This window comes from Pecten maximus, chromosome 9 (genome assembly GCF_902652985.1).
Source record: "Pecten maximus chromosome 9, xPecMax1.1, whole genome shotgun sequence".
Taxonomy (NCBI): Eukaryota; Metazoa; Mollusca; class Bivalvia; order Pectinida; family Pectinidae; genus Pecten; species Pecten maximus.
Genome location: NC_047023.1, coordinates 33706110 through 33719636, shown reverse-complemented (window position 1 = coordinate 33719636; position 13527 = coordinate 33706110).

Sequence of the window (13527 nt, the reverse complement as noted above, 5' to 3'; positions counted from 1 at the left end):
TTCCTACACAAAACAAACATCGGGTTATTCAATAAGTAATAGCTTTAAGTTATGCTTTTAACATAAAATATAAAACTACGGTCTGATTGTTGTTGGAGGAAATAGAGGATATCTAACAGTGTCTTCAGTAATACCAAATATATTTCACGAGTGGGGCTAATATTTTGAAATTTTTCACGAGTGCGCAGCACGAGTGAAAAATATCAAAATATTAGCCACACGAGTAAAGTATATTTGGTATTACTGAAGACACTGTTAGATATTCTGTTTATTACATTTTTTTATCAACGAAAAACCTACCCCGTATGCTAACTAGGCCTACAGCGATACTTTGTAAACAAAAAATGTAGTTCCCCCTGTCCAGGTGCTGACATATATGTCGGGCTTTCTGATTGGTCAATTATTTTGGTATTTTCTAATCATTAATTTGATTGGTCAAATCAGCAAAAGTGATATTTTTCATATGATATTTTTCACTAGTGAATAATATCACTTTTATAGAATGAATAATTTTTGATATTTCACTGGTAAAAATGTAATAAACATGTGTCTTCACCAAACGTTACCGAAAATCTACAAATTTGGGGGGAAATCATTCAAACACGGTACATAAAAAATCATGATCTCCCAATTACTGAAGCGCTAACGAGCGATGACTCATTAATCTTAAAAAGAAAAAGAAAAAACAGAATGAAAACCAAGAGAGTACCAATGTGTAGATAAAATCTCAATTCTACCTTTTAATCCAGGAAACGAGAGCAGATGTGTGTGGAATAGATTACCCCCGGTCCGGAAGTATACGTGTTTTCTTCTTAACCACGACAATCACATGCATTTTCAATAATGTAATGTTCTTGTTTTGACAACCAGGGTAGTGAGAACGGTTTCAATAGTACAATAGAAAGTGGATTCGTCGTTAATTGAGCATTCATTTTATAGTGTTTGAAAAAATTAATAGGAAAATAAATAAAAATCTGCTTTGGATTAAATTTATATCATTGTAAAGTGCAAACATTTCTGTGAATGGTTTGAATTTAACATTACTTGTACACGCAATGTTATCAGAATAAAATTAAAACATCGACGTGTATATATTAAATTTATTTGATATTAAATGATTTCTAACGAAAGATAGCCCGACTTTTTTCCTTCATAACACTTTGTGTCTGTGTTATTTTGCACAATTATCAGATAATAATAATATATTAATGAATTGCTATGACTTGTAATTGTTTATTATGTGGGGCAGTTGAACATTATCAACATTTGAAAACAGTTTTAAAAAACTTTCTGCAAAATGTACAGTAAACGCAAGGTTAAATAGACTTGATTTTGTTGATTCGAGGTTTCGAGGTGACAGATATTACCGCACGACATTGGTGGCGTCAAGGGGCTACTTTTTCTGAAAACTTTCCTAATAGCTTTTCAGTATGCCCCAAATGAACTACATTATAAACCAATGCCACGCGACATAAGTTTACAAAATTATCTTTTCAATAAATCTAATTACATATTTATTGGCTTTGAATCAAAGTACGGACTGTAAATAAATGTGCATAATATATATAATCATTTACACAGACTGAACGAGGTCAACGTATGTCAACTTATTACTTTGTGTAGAAATATTTGTATTGATATCATTAAAACGTGTAAGGATGATATCAAACCAATTTTACTATCTGTTGTGGGTGCCATAATTATATGTGACAGAACAACGCACGATCCAAAATTAATCAAACCAGTACTGTTTACGCTTCATTGCATGTCGTTTATTTTTAATGGCGTTTATGAACCGATTTTCCTATCATTTTATCGATAGCAACAGTGTCCTACGTAGATAAATTTAACAGTATTGGGAGTGTAACTGATGATACGAATAGACATGCCGGTCGTATTACCCTTTCCAAATTTAAATATGAAATTTGAAAGTAGAAATATTTTTTAAAATAATTGATTTCTGTACTAACCTTGAATATGAAACATGGCATATTTCAGGTGTGAAAAAATGATAACGGTATATAACGACATTGCACAACCGTGAGCAATGGAGACATCAGATACGAAAAGGTAACGTAACAAACAAACAATAGATTATGAAATTAGTTGAGATGATGTATTGTACGTGTAGAACAATGAAACATGTCAATACACAAAATTCATGGGAAGTCTTTCACTTACAAGTAATTACCACAGAAGTATGAACCGGGGATCAATAAAGACAAGTATAAGATTCTAAACAAAGCGAAATACGTATTGATGTATTGAAAAATGAAAATATCTATCGATAATTTAAATCGACAAAATATCACTTTGATGTGGGGATCACAATAGGATCAATATGAACGTCATGAATCCCCCGCCATATACGTACCATTTCAATCCGACGTCCATGCTTTCTTTGAGCTGCCTATACAGACTGTTTTGAGAGTATTTACGTTTACCTTACTGGTCCTAATCTCCAACTCATAACGCCCTAAAAGTGTTCCCAGAATCGTCCTAATCTCAACCCATATTTTCCTACAGACTGTCCTAAGGACTTATCATAATATCGAGCCCACAGGTCTTCGAAAATGATGTCCCCAAAATTATCCAAATTTCGAACCCACAGTTCCCTTGAAAGTATCACGGTTTGGTTTTGATATCGAACCCAAAGTTTGCCGAATAATTTCCCCGAAATGATCCTAACCTCAAACTCATAGTTCCTCACAGAGTTAGCCCGGGACTGGACTTGATCTTGAACCCTTTGTTTCCCACAAACTCCCCGGGACTTGAGACCATAGCTCCCTAAATAGCCTCAGCGGTGGCGATGGTTATCAACAATAAATAGTACATTACTCTATTCCGGCATTAGATCTACATACATTTATATATACGTACAGGAACATTATACTGGTCGTAACTCACGTGTACGTCAGTCTAAGTGCTATATGGTTATATTTTAGTGTAAATGGGGTCTGTTTACTCTACACATACAGGTGCGACGTGAAAATTTAGTGGATCTAAAAACTTGCTTGTCGTCAATGTGAATGTTGACTGTCGTGAACGATCTGTTCTATGTGGAGTGTTTGCACTTCAAACTAAGGGAGATCGCCGACAGTTTACTTTATCACCGCCACTGTTGGAGAGCTCTATTCGCGGACAATATCGTCTTTTCTATCGACTATAACCAAATGAGCCTTATGCAAACACGGATATTCTGGTGGAGTTTGCTGTGAAATTAACGTAAGGTTCGTCTTTCAGTACCACACGATCAGCGAGTTTCAAGTACAACCTTAGTCCAACATTGGAACAAAAGGAGATTTAAATATCTGAAAATATCCTGTAGATAGACCATTTTAAGTACGATTTCTTTAAATCTTTGGTTATTCTGTTATGGTTTTGACACCATATTCCTAGGATCACCGGAGATTGGCACATGTGTACGTACATCAACAAAACTGACATATCACCAAGTTTGCATTCCCTGAGAGGTAAAGCCGACATTGCAACGGCTTCTTCTGTGCCTTGAGCAGACATGTTGGCGGGGGGTGAAACCTATTCAACGATTAATGAATTGAAAAACAAATTCCACGATCATCTAATTTCATTTATATCCGATTTCTGTTTACTTGATTTTTATTTCTCGGATGGCAAACGACATTGTGCTTTCTTAGTGTATAAAAAAGAAAGTTAAATTCGTCTTAATGAAAGAAATAAAAATCCACACCACCAACGTGTCTTCTGTTTAAGTAGTTGGCATGTTTTTCTTTCTTTAACGATGACATGTTGGTTAAAACAAAATAATTTACTCTCCACAAATACTTCTGTTTCCAAATTGTCGCAAGCTTTTTTATTTGTTTGTATAAAGCAGGCCTTTTTCAAACAAGGTTTTCTCTCTCTTTCTACAATTTAAGCACAAGAGAATTAAACGTAAACCGATAACTTTGGTAAATTGGAAGACTTAATTTGGGGACATGACAGTATCGTGGTTGTTGATGAGGTTCTAAGCAATCACTGTGTAATTCAATCCCAAAGGAAATTAAGGACGACGCAATATCCTATGGTTTTGGAGGATGTTCATTAAAATCACATTTTATATGTTTGTTGTAACGTTTAATATCACATTTTATATGTTTATTGTAACGTTTAATATCACATTTTATATGTTTATTGTAACGTTTAATATCACATTTTATATGTTTATTGTAACGTTTAATATCACATTTTATATGTTTATTATAACGTAAAATATCAACACAACATCAATGTAAAATCGGCTTAATAACACATTGTATATGCTTGTTATAACGTTTAATATCATTACAATATTAATATTAAATCGTTTAATAACACATTTTAAATGCTTGTTATAACGTTAAATATCATTACAATATTAATATTAAATCGTTTAATAACACATTTTAAATGCTTGTTATAACGTTTAATATCATTACAATATTAATATTAAATCGTATAATAACACATTTTATATGCTTGTTATAACGTTTAATATCATTAACTATTAATATTAAATCGTATAATAACACATAATATCACACAATTTAATCATTATGTAATACATGCCAAATATTTTTCGATCGTTTGATAATTATGCTTGCTAAGACGTTTGATGACACGTGCAAGTGGTGTCGGTTAATAGCAGAAAGAAATGTTCTTCTTACTTAGTATGATAACATATACATGTACAATATACCTGCAGATAGCGCAAAATATATTTGTCGAATAGTTTATGATGCTTGCTCTGTAGTTCAACAGCATGAGTAATATAACTGATACATGCGATTAGTTCAAAAGCACATACAATATAACAGATATTTTATATATATAATAACACATACAGAATAGCTCATGTTTCGTTTAGTAACATATACAAAATAGCCCATATTTCGTTTAATGACACATACAAAATAGCCCATATTTCGTTTAATGACACATACAGAATAGCTGATAATTATGCTAATAACGCATAAAATATTCCTAATAAGTTGTTTTATAAAACATACAAAATGATTCATAATTTGTTTAAAATACAGTAGCTTCTATGGCAAGGTATATGAATAAGAACGGAATGAGTAATTCTGCTCCATGATGACCTTTCCAATGATGACATCAATATATAGAAAAACAATCCAAGACGGCAAAAATCTTATTCTATTATTCATTTACGGAAGTGCAAAGAAAACTGTCAAAACCATCTTAATATTCATATGAACATATTAAAAGACGAGCTAATTTCAATCACTCTTCTATTCAGTAATAAGTTCTGTATATGACGAGGAAATGAAATTGCAAACTATCTCAACTCAATATAGGAATTGCAAAAAAAAAAAAAAAAAAATAGCCATCGAGGAATGTTATGTTGCCATTATGACCTAAATTTTTGTTCTCTGCCATTACCAACCTACTTCAAACGTATCAGTGCCCGCTGACTGTGTGACCTCTAACACTTGTGTATATTAAAACTGCACTTCTAAATCAATTATCTTTGCAACAAAGTTTGCTTTTATTTTCTTCCTAGCTTAAAAAATATAGCCATTCGGATACATACCAACCCGTCCAATGTTCATGTGAACCGAAACACTCGCACAAAAAGTGCGTAACTAAAAACCTGTTCCGTTAGGAACTGTAGAGTGAGTGGCCCGATCTGTGGGTCACATTGTCAGTATTTATATTCAGTACCTTGACAAAGCCATGATTAGCAGCTGCTGAGAGTTAGCGGTGATGTGACCAGATTTCAGACAGAACTATGGAGATTCTATAGAATGATGGTCGACTAAACCGAGATGGTCAATACTGTAAAGAAAAATACAGACATGATATGCCGGGTTGACATCGTGCAGACACGCAGTGCTTCCTAAAAGGTACCAAAGAATAATATATATATATATTTGATAATTTTATTCTGTACACCCAATTCAAATTCACAGCGTGCATATTTTCCAATTAGAATGTACATGTATCATTTGTAATTTATATTGAGCCAACAGTAAGGCTCCTCTGGTTCCCCGAGAAACCCACATGAACTTGCTAACAGTCATAATTCTGTAACGAAGACTTTCTAACATTAAATTATCGTGGATCACGTGACCAATGCCCGGTAGCACATTATGAGGGTTCGTAATCAATACCGTGGTTATAGTTTTGGAAACGTGACGTTATTCATATTTCAATAAATTAACATGAAGGGTTTCGTTGTCGAAGCAGATTGACACCTACCTTCTTTGAAAAAACTCATCTCATTATCACTTAATTTTAAAGGCATCCATCTATATTTTTTTTCGTTATATTTACCCTCGTTTCATTGATTTTCAGTTAACATTATAGCTGTGTTTACACTTCGGTATTTGTCTATTGGGATTCTTGATAACTGTTAACGCATCATGTTACTGCATGATGTTTTGAACGTGATATGAGTGCACTGAAAAGAAATTGATATTTAGCCTATTGCTCAGATATATGATAACGTTTATGGATAAGTACGTTTATGGGTAAAATTACCTTCGTGACTACGTTTATGGGTAAGATCTCCTTCTTGACTACGTTTATGGGTAAAATTACCTTCGTGACTACGTTTATGGGTAAAATTACCTTCGTGACAACGTTTATGGGTAAAATCTCCTTCTTGACTACGTTTATGGGTGAAATCTCCTTCGTGACTACGTTTATGGGTAAGATCTCCTTCTTGACTACGTTTATGGGTGAAATCTCCTTCGTGACTACGTTTATGGGTAAAATCTCCTTCTTGACTACGTTTATGGGTAAAATCTCCTTCTTGGCTACATTTATAGGTAAAATCTCCTTCGTTGTTACATTTATGGGTCAAGTCTCCTTCCTGACTACTATTGATAGGTAAGATCGCCTGGCTACTTTTAACATAGGTAAAACCCGACTATCGATAATCCCCTGGCATAGATGAAGACGAACACTTTGGTGTGCGGGACGGCGGTAACACTACGCCAGCTGAAGATCTAATGTTTACAGGTAAATGTTTATTATAAACTAGAGATAGCCTAACACCTTTACCTGGATCCGCGTACCGGGAACAGAGAGGTAGGTAATATTCGTACATAACTCCAGCCAAGGCGACAAAACTAAGCGTCGGTTAGAATGACATCGTAACTCTGGCCCCGAGGCGGGAATTCGTCATGAATGGCCGGTTTTATAATGGTACCTTTTGCGCCATGTCTCCTACAATGAATTAAAAATCTGCAAATAAGACAGTGAAGGTGGATTTTATACACGGCACGGCAGCAGTCGACTGGAGGTGCTAAAGCGTTAGGTCTAGCCAAAGTATTTGACATCTTTGGACAAATTACCTGTACACCATTGATGTATATAGACTGTGTTGCCGGTAGTGATCTGACGGGGTGTCTTTGGTGATACCGATCATGATAACGCCGACAAAAGACGAGGGCAACGCTCTCTTAACGTTACACTATTAAATGTACAAACAAACTGGACCCTGATACAAGAATTTAAGATTTCACTTCCCTATATCTAGGTGTACATATTCCAAACTTCTGTTGATTATATAAAAGGCGCACAGGTATATACATGTATATTAAATTTGCCAATAGGTTTGTGCCGAATATAAAACAAGCCTTTTACATTTTGTCAGCGATGCTAATTGCTAAATGGGGTGGAGGAAGCATCAGTCAGGAACATACTGCAGCTGCACAAAGTACAAACAAAATGTATATCGAAATATACCTGCAATCATGGAAACTGTTGCGTTCTCCCAATCATGAGTGCCACCTTCAGGGATCATGTGAATGTTCCTAGTACGTTTATTAATTATTCTGCTTTAAATAATATTCATTGTACTGGTAATTTATATACATGCAATTTGTCTTCCATAGACATTACCTGCTGTTTTATATAATTTTCAGATAGAGTGACATTCATCACTTCACGCGCTCTCAATTACTTTCAACCAATCAAAACGTGGCAGAAGTAATACCGTAATAGATAACATCCTTGGACAATTGCCTTGTTGACCCGTGTATTGTTCCATCTTCCTGACGCCATAATAGGTAATTATAGAATGATTATACAGGTCATCAATGCTAACGACACGAAGGAAAACATATACAGACAATCTCGTTAATTATAGTCACCCACATCACGCCGTTCCATATTTTCATTATTGTGCATATTTTATTCAAATGTTGCCTGTTTATCTAAAGCCGTTATTTTGATGTAATTATAGTCATAAGCCACCGATTTTAGTAGCTACACGGAGAAATTCACTTAACATAAATGGATATGTAGCTATATACTTGACTGACTATTACATCACACTTTTGAATATTAGGATATTGAGTTTTATAGGTGCATTATCACAATACTGGGATATAATTTTCTTTTAACGCGTGTTCCTTTTTTCAGAAATATCAACGAGTGTTGTGATGAACGAACAGAAAATGAATAATTGAATATAAATGTTTTGGATGGAATTACATTACTTGTGATGTTTCTGATTACCCGCATGTCTGTATGTCCAATTGTGTTATGTTAACTTTACCTGTTCAGCTATTCCATGAAATGTTCACTTTTGACGTCAGTTCGGTTCCTTTTTATAAAGATTTTTGGTGCACAATCAAGCGTCTTTGTTGATGTAAATGTTATTGAAAACAGTAAAAATGGTATATGTCCCAACAAAAAAATGTTATTTAAACTGTATTTTCCAAATAACATCTTAATTGTTCAAGAAATTACAAATCTATACCATGCAACTGCGTCATAATGTCATAAGTATCTCTATTAGATTACATATTTCCTTAGCTACATTTTATATGTTTCCATTTGAATGAAAAACGAGATAGTTTTTGTCCTTTTGTCCTGCAAGATGCCGTCTGTTCTAGTATACCTACGAGGGCTGATTGATATATTGTGAGCCTTATATTGAAGGATTTGAATTCTGTCGGACATATTGTATTATTTTTCAACGTTATCCCCTTCAGTTTCTATACACTTTTTTCAGGCGTGTTTAAGGGTCTTAATGCCACTTTTATAGAACTCATTTTCTTTGCTGTTCAGAAAGTCATCCACTGCATGTATCGGACTGAAAGTTGATGCCTGAAATAGCTGTTTTCAGTTTTGGAAATAGATGAAAATCTGATGGAGCGAGATCAGGTGAACAAGGTGGATGCTCAATCAATTTAAAGCCACATTCGTGAATGGCAGCCATGCCAATGACAGACTTGTGAACATGAGCATTGTCCTGATGGAATAACACATTTAGTGAGCTTTCCACGGCGCTTAAGTTTAATATTTTCCAGTAACTGCCTCAGTTACCTCAGTGAGGCACGGTATGTGCCATAGATTGTTTGTCCCTTTCGGAGATAATCTATCAACAGAATACCGTCTGCATCCCAGAAAACCGAGGCCATAACCTTCCTAGCTGGTGGAACAGTCTTTGCCTTTCTTTGGCGGGGGAGAGCCAGGGTGCTTCCATTGTTTCGATTGTAGTTTGGCCTCTGGGGTAAAATGACTGTCCCATGTTTCATCCATAGTGACAAATCTTTGAAGAAAGTTGGCCGGCAGGACCTTCCTCAAATCAGTTAAGATTAACACGCGACAATATGCGCCTGGTGTGCTTCTGATCAACTGTCAGAAGTCTTGGTAACCATCAGGCCGAAAGCTTTCTCATTGCAAGATCCTCGGTCAGAATGGAATGTCCTCTTTCTTGTGAAATGCCAACTCTACTGGCTATATATTTTTCTGTGACCCGTCTGTCAGTCAAACAATATCATGAACTTTATTGACCATTTTTGGGGTTCCAACATTGACAGGCCTTTCAGAACGGGGGTCATCCTAAAACTCATCATATGAAGGGGCATCTTTTCCTAGTGTGGCTACCATATCATTATGTATATCCTTAGTTGATAAACATTCTTATGCAAATATTGGATGACTGTTCTTTCACCGATTTTGTCCATTTTGCAAAAGATACTTGTCTTGTTTACTTTAAAGTGCTACCTCGTCGATATAAACCAACCAAATGAGACCAGTCGTTTGGTTCACGGCCCTATATAGTCAGAGAAAAGTAGGACGTGAAAAGAACATCCTTGGCACCTCCTTCAATATGATGCTCAAAACATATCAATCAGCCCCCGTACATCTGCCAGCGTGTCGTCTGTTCTGGTACATCTATATGCCTACATCTGCCAGCGTGTGTCGTCTGCTCTGGTACAAATATATACCTACATCTGCCAGCGTGTCGTCGTCTGTTCTAGTACATCTATATACCTACATCTGTCAGCGTGTGTCGTCTGCTCTGGTATAAATATATACCTACATCTGCCAGCGTGTGTCGTCTGCTCTAGTACGACAATATACCTACATCTGCCAGTATGTGCCGTCTGCTCTGGTACATCTATATACCTACATCTGCCAGCGTATGTCGTCTGCTCTAGTACATCCATATACCTACATCTGCCAGCGTGTGTCGTCTGCTCTGGTACATCTATATACCTACATCTGCCAGCGTGTGTCGTCTGCTCTGGTATAAATATATACCTACATCTGCCAGCTTGTGTCGTCTGCTCTAGTACAATATACCTACATCTGCCAGTATGTGTCGTCTGCTCTGGTACATCTATATACCTACATCTGCCAGCGTATGTCGTCTGCTCTAGTACAATATACCTACTGATACATCTATATACCTACTGGTACATCTATATACCTACATCTGCCAGCGTGTGTCGTCTGCTCTGGTATATCTATATACCTACATCTGTCAGCGTGTGTCGTCTTCTCTGGTATATCTATATACCTACATCTGTCAGCGTGTGTCGTCTGCTCTGGTATAAATATATACCTACATCTGCCAGCGTGTCGTCGTCTGTTCTAGTACATCTATATACCTACATCTGCCAGCGTGTGTCGTCTGCTCTGGTATAAATATATACCTACATCTGCCAGCGTATGTCGTCTGCTCTAGTACAATATACCTACTGATACATCTATATACCTACTGGTACATCTATATACCTACATCTGCCAGCGTGTGTCGTCTGCTCTGGTATATCTATATACCTACATCTGTCAGCGTGTGTCGTCTGCTCTGGTATATCATTATACCTACATCTGCCAGTGTGTGTCGTCTGCTCTAGTACATCTTTATACCTACATCTGTCAGCGTGTGTCGCTGCATGGTGTTGTCTGCTCTGTATTTTGTTTGTTGTACTTTGATTTCTCGCTTGAGTATTGAACGCGCGAAATTATCACTGTAGATAAAAATCGATTCATTTTAATTGCTATTTAATTAACCGTGTATTGAACGTTTTACACATTTGCTACTAAATATCCTTAGAACCATTTTTTTATTTGATATTTATCAAGAGTTAAATGTATCATATTTAACTCCACATACAAATGAACAGCTTAGTGAAATACATACATCGAATGAGAGTAGACTAAACACAGACAGAGCGACGTGTTTTGAGGATTATCCCTGATTTTAATCTGGATGTGAATTAAGGGACATTATTTAATGCATTAACCGTCTTCAGTTGATACATACTGTTACTCGTAATTTGCTATCACTTTTTCTTTAGAGTTGCCGTTTCGGCTTGATGGTTCCGTCTCCTTCCTTGGTCCCTAGCTTGGAAGGCTGACCTTGGAACTAAAACCTTAAAGTTTGGCTGTGGAGCTTATTCAGTTGTTTCGAAAGGAAATTGCCTACTAAGTTAAATATATCTCTTTAATTTGATTATGGACAAACTCGAACCCAAGAAGAGCGTTTCCATTGATGTGGTTTGCATAGTAATAATTAGGATTTGGTTTCTATGTTAAAAACTCTAGTAACTTAAGGAAGACGTTTATGATCGAACAATTCGACTCGGCCTTTACTTTTAACACTTACGTTTCGCGACAGGACATAGGACCCGGTGTGTGTATGGCCATAAACATCTAGCTTCTTCACAATAGTGAAAATTATTGATAGAACCTAGCGCCATTTATGACTTTTATTCCGATTTCAACTCATGCTGAGGGGCTATGAATACGTCATATACCATATATGTGTAGAGAGACAGAATATGGAATACAAAGGATAGAAAGGAGAAAATCGGAAGGATGATGAGATGGATCAGACAGGAAACCATTTTTGTTGGGGAAGATATATTACCTGTAGGTTTTACAGCGCGAGATGACACAGAACACGTGACTGGAGGACGAATTGTGCAATGGCCTCAGTAAAAGGAAGACTTCATCTTAGCCTTCAAATGAGAAACGTCTTGAAGCGTAAATTTTACTCATGTCCTTGTAGTAAATCAGTCTGCCCAGCTGCCTGGCCATCACATCTGATGGATAAGTCAGTGGGAAACGCTAATTTACGGCATAGGTCATGCATAGAGGATTTAATCAACGTTAAAGCCCGAATCTATCCACACGTGTGGCTGTTTACCTGTATACCTGTTGCTACAGGTAAACCTCAGTCAGTCTCTGTGGCTGGCAATATAACGATACAGATCAGGATAGCTGTGTCAGTATTTTGTATGGTGACAATATAAAGCGAGAAGTGTTCGAATGTTTATCTCATAATAATTTATTTATAAACAGGTGTGTGTACTGTATGTGATAGTAAAGAGCTAGACTGACAACATTGCGTGATATTTTTCTGGTATTGAATTCTATACTTCTAACAATAAACGAGTAGCTATATAAGCAATGAAACCTGAACTATAAACAGCTCCGACAGATCGAATGTAAGAGAGTGAAATGGTTTGTCGAAAGTATCTGTTGTGGTACCATCAAAGGAAAATGAACATAATTAAGAGATAAAATTCAGTAATTGTCTAGATCATTTATGTTGATGCCATTGTAAAGAGACATTGTATACTATACAATATCTATAAAGATGTGTTCAGTACCTAAGTGGCGATATATTACTGGCATTAAAGAGACAAACATGATTTGCCTTTACCATACCTCAATGGCGATGTAGTGATGACAACTCCGATACACCAGACGATGAGAAGTTCATTATAACCAACGACGACTAAATCGATATAACAAACGATGGAAAATTCGATATAACTGACGATGAAAAGATCAATATAACGGCCGATGAAAAGTTCATTATAAACAGGCGATGAAAAGTTCATTAAAACAGACGTCACGATGAAAATTCTACATTTATATGTTAGTTTCGATAATAATATGTTATTTGTTGGATATTCAAATAAAACAACATACTACTGGTTTTTATTTACTTATTTTTTCATGATATCTGTGATGAATTCACTTTAATGATGTTCATTGAACCGTAACCGTACTAAGCCACTCACTTCACTGGCCTTCAAGTCTGTGGACGCCGTAATGACTCCAAACCAGCGGAGAGCACAGAACACCCTTCTGTCTCAATTTGACCTTGTCCATGGGAAATATTAAATAGTGATTTCTGTAAACATTAACTACCAGTGCATCCATTGAACTTTCGGTTAAGGGCAACCTTCCACAGTTGGGAGTGGTGTTAGGATGCGAGTTGAATTCATCTGCCAGTCATCAAGATGG